This window comes from Lactuca virosa, chromosome 8 (assembly GCF_052849685.1).
Source record: "Lactuca virosa cultivar CGN04683 chromosome 8, Lactuca_virosa_CGN04683_v6, whole genome shotgun sequence".
NCBI lineage: Eukaryota > Viridiplantae > Streptophyta > Magnoliopsida > Asterales > Asteraceae > Lactuca > Lactuca virosa.
In genome coordinates, this window is record NC_136433.1 from 40,874,095 (window position 1) to 40,879,392 (window position 5,298).

Below are 5,298 nucleotides of genomic sequence, written 5' to 3' on the forward strand. Positions count from 1 at the left end.
ATTAAACTCATTCCAGTCGATTCCAATGCTTCAAACTCCAGATTCAACCACCTAGGCTGGAGTTACCACGTAAAGTTGCTAACTTTACGATCATGCAAGGCCTCCCAAGGCGAAATCACCCAAAACTAAGCTCAAGAAGGGGTTTAGGACATGAAGACGGGTCAAAGCTTCATAAAGCTTGAAGCTTTATGCACATGGGAATGGAAAGCCAAGGTAGAGACTTTTTACCTCCCACTGGATGACAACACGATGTAGATGTTGGATCTACAAGCTTTCCCTCGTTCCAAGCCTCTAGGTCCTCAATCGTCTTCAAGGAATGCTCCAAAAACACACTTTTGGCCTCACACATACACACTTAGCTTGCTAGGGTTACTCTCTGGACATGAAAGGGGGGTAAAGGAGGCGGGGTAAAGGACTTAAGGTCCTTTAAATAGGCTACACATCCGAGAAATTAGGGTTTCATCACATAGCCTCAACTCGTCGAGTCCATCCCTTCAACTCGACGAGTAGGCTTCCTATCCCGCGCGTCTTGATGAACTCCTACACGACGAGTTGGGGCCAACCAACTCGTCGAGTAGGCCCTTCAACTTGCACTAAATCATCAAGTTTCCACATCCAGGAAATCGTGGTGTTACACATGTAAAAAATAAAACCACAAGGACCAAGTATGTAGACGATTTGATAGTTGTATTAAATCAACATTTTTTGACAAACCATATAGACCAACTGCGTAATTTTGTCAATTTAATATTTATAATTGATTTTTTCCAAACGTGATTGGATTGGAACCGGGATTTACTATGTCGAGTAGTCACTACAAATTAGTGTCTGCCTATAGGTGGTCGGAGCTACTAAAGATACTAAGTTTCCAGATTTTGAAATGTATGCTCCAACCAACATAATTCGAATTTTATCGATATTTTGGTCTTATATACTTTTTGGGAATGGCGAGGATTTATTAAGAACACAACTTAGAAATGAGCCAAGTTTAGAAAAGTACAAATGAATTACAAAATATTAAAGGGATTACAACACCATAAAGTCCAATTATAGTTTTTAGGTTTTCCCTTGTGTTTTATCCACCCAAACACCAATGAAATCACATGTTCTGCAGTTTTTAACGGGCTTGTTAGAAGTTGATTATATAACTTATCATTTCTCACCTTTCAAATACACCACAACGCACCATAAATAATCGCAAGGAGTATTTTTATCTTCTTAGGACAGTGTCTCCAGTGTGATGCATATTGATGAACTCCACCACTAAAGAGCATTGTTGTTGATCAATATTGTACTAGTTGAAAATCTAGTTGAATGTTTCTTGAGAGAAGGTACAGTCAACTAATAGATGATATGAGGTTTCCGAATTCACATCACAAAGGGAACACTCGGCTGAAGAAATATTCACTCCTCTATGAGATATGGCAGACGCAGTGGGTATGCGACCCAGACATGTAACACCCATATAAAAATCGTGCCAAATTTAAACTTTTAAAACATTTCAAAACCATTAATCATTACAAAACTTGTTTTCAAAATGTATAATTTCAGAGTATCCCAGAAACATAAACATAAATATGAGGAGCTGTACGATCACGCTTTTGCCTTGTCGCGATCCCCTGATGTACCTGAAACAATAAACTGAAACTGTAAGCCCGAGGCTTAGTGAGTTCCCCTAAAATACCGATACACTGCACATAACATATATACAAATAACAACATGTACTGGGTCCACAACTTTATAGTCTGGATTACCCCTGGGCCCACAGTGTGAGTCTGGATTGCCTTTCGGGCCCACATCTCACATCTGGATTGCCACCGAGCCCACAGTACGAGTCTCCCTCAGCTCGTATTTGGAATGCTCCAGAGCCCACAGTACGAGTCTGGCATGCCCCACCTGGCCCTCAGCTCGTATCTGGAATGCTCCCGGGTTTGTTGGTTACCGCACGGAGCAGTATCACCTCAACCCATCCCACATAATATGTCGACATATAACACAACTAATGCACATACAGATGATCACATAATACTACAGGTAGTCCTACAGATCTACCTAACTGGCATATCAACTAGCATGCAACACTAACTCATACTTAACATACTACCACTGCTAGGATATCATATCCAATGGGCCGGCCTTGGTGCCTTAGACCCCTTAGTATAGTGAGGTAACTCACCTCACAAATGTCGCACTGAAGTGATAAGCTCAACTCCCGAATCACCGACACGAACTCCACCACCTATAGTTACCATAAAACCATTTTCATAAATTTCCAAATTACCAAAATACCCCAGAGGTGAAACTGGTCAACCCTTGGTCAAAGTCAAAGTCAACAGGCAAGGTCAACAGTCCATGTTGACCCGACTCATCGAGTGCAGTTCACCGACTCGTCGAGTCCTTCCTGAACTCGAGAAGTTGTGAAATACTTGGTTGACTCGTCGAGTTTCCCTGCAACTCGTCAAGTTCATGCGTGTCCAAATGTCGGGAAAACCCTAGTTGAACCGCCGAGTCACCCCACTGACTCACCGATTCCATGTAGAAGTCCTTGCACGACAATCTTCATCGGACTCGCCAAGTTGGCCATGCAACTCGCCGAGTCCCTTCAGTCCATTATCCATTCAAATGCTTTTTAAGCCATTTTAAGGTTCCATATTATAGATCCAGCTTCCCACGACATGTTTATCACGTAAAGTTGCAAACTTTACGTGCATGCAAGGCTATAAATACTTATAATGTCAAAACCAAGCTTGTAATGAAGTTTTACACCTAAGGAGAGGTTCATACTTGCTAAAGCTGGAAGCTTTATGGACTTAGAGACCAAGGAGACTTCAGATCCAAAATTGCAACTTCAGATCTTAGCTCATACCCAATATTTAGCCAAATGAGATCTAGAAAGAAATGAGGTCAATGTAACGTCTTGATACCTTCAGAAGATGCTAACTGAGGTAGATTTCAGATCCCCACATGCTCCTTGCTTCTAGCCACTTGTTTCTCCAAGCTTTTCTCACTAAGATCCACCTTCCAAAGGTTAAAATACACAATAATGGAGCACACACATGGATTAGGGTTTGCTGGACTCTCAAGAGGCTGTAAAGGGATAAAGGAGGCTAATGGTCCTTTAAATAGGGCGCAAAACCCCGAAAATTAGGGTTTCATCCCCCAGCTCCTACTCGTCGAGTCCTATCTTGGACTCGGCGAGTCGGTCACTTAACACGTGGCCAAACCCGCTCCTACTCGACGAGTCAGGGCATCCAACTCGTCGAGTAGACCTTGCAATTTATGAAAATTAAAGCCATAAAATTAATACCTGAGAGTCGGGGCGTTACAATTCTCCCCCACTTGAACTAGACTTCGTCCTCGAAGTCTGCTGCGGTGAACATCTCTGGATAATGCTCCCGCATCTCAGCCTCCGGCTCCCAAGTCCACTCGGATCCCCTCCGGTGCTCCCATTGTACCTTTACCAAAGGTACTTCCTTGTTCCGTAGAACATTCACTTTCCTTTCCAGAACTGCTACCGACCTCTCGACATATATCAGGTGCTGATCGACCTGAATATCGCCTAATGACACCACGGCCTCCTCATCCAGAACACACTTCCGTAATTGCAAAACGTGGAAGGTACTGTGGATCTGACTAAGCTCCTCGTGTAACTCGAGTCTATATGCCACCTTGCCAACCCTGGAAATGATCCTGAACGGCCCAATGTATCGGGGACCCAGTTTCCCCCTCTTCCTGAAGCGGATCACACCCTTCCAGGGTGAGACCTTCAAGAGTACCATGTCACCGACCTGAAACTCCAACTCAGATCGGCATTTGTCGGCGTAGCTCTTCTGCCGACTCTATGCGGTCTGCAGCCGCTGTCTAATCTGCTGAATCATATCGGTAGTCTGCAGGACTACCTCGGTTCGACCCATCACCCTGTGACCCACCTCACCCCAACAGAGTGGGGTGCGACACCTCCGCCCATATAACAGCTCATACGGTGGAGCACCAATGCTGGAGTGAAAGCTTTTGTTGTAGGAGAACTCTGCAAGTGGTAGGTAGGAGTCCCAGCTCCCACCGAAGTCAATAACGCAGGATCTCAACATATCCTCAAGAGTCTGTCTCGTCCGCTCACTCTGGTCGTCCGTCTGCGAATGATAGGCTGTACTGAAATGCAGCCGTGTGCCCAGTTCCTCGTGGAACTTCTGCCAAAATCGGGAGGTAAACCGAACATCACGGTCTGAGATGATAGAGACCAGAACCCCATGGAGAGCGACAATCTTGCGTATATACACATCGGCCAGCTTCTCGGCCGATGATCTCTCCCGAATGGGCAGAAAATAAGCACTCTTGGTCAATCGATCCACGATGACCCAGATAGCGTCGAACCCCTTTGCCGTCCTTGGCAGCTTGGTGATGAAGTCCATTGTGATCAACTCCTATTTCTAAATGGGAATCTCTAGAGGCTGCAGCTTACCATGCGGCCTCTGGTGCTCGGCCTTGACCATCTTGCATGTTAATCACCTCTCAACGTACCAAGCGATTTCTCGCTTCATGCACGGCTACCAATAACTCAATCGCAAGTCTTGGTACATCTTGGTGGCCCCCGGGTGAATAAAGAATCGAGACTTATGATCCTCCTCCAATATAGTCTGTCTGACCCCATCAGGCATCGGAACCCAGACCCGACCGCAACGGTTCAATAATCCCCGGCTATCCTGCACAAACCGGGTGTTCTCACCCCTGATCCTCTCGAGTTTCCAGTTCTCCTGATGCATACCCTCAGCCTGGGCTTCCCTGATCAAGCCCACAAGCGGAGAATCCACCGCTATCCTTATACACATCGTTGGGGTGGAAAACCCAGTTGAATTGCGGCTCAGAGCGTCCGCCACCACATTCGCTTTACCGGGGTGGTAAAGGATCTCGCAATCGTAGTCCTTGACTACATCCAGCCACCTGCGCTGCCTCATGTTCAGGTGCGGCTGATCCATGATGTGTCTCAGGATCTTGTGATCCGTGTATATGGTACAACGAACCCCATAGAGGTAATGTATCCAAATCTTGAGAGTGAATACCACTGCTCCCAACTCCAGATCATGAGTAGGGTATCTCGTCTCATGCGGCTTCAACTGCCGCGATGCATAGGCTATCACCCGTCCCCTCTGCATGAGGACCGCTCCTAGTCCCGTGATGGATGCATCACAGAACACCACAAAATCCTCAACTAATATTTCAATTGGGTGTTATATTAAGGATTAAATCGACTAACTTGAATTTCTCCCGTTATTAGATGTCAAAATCTAACAACTATGGTC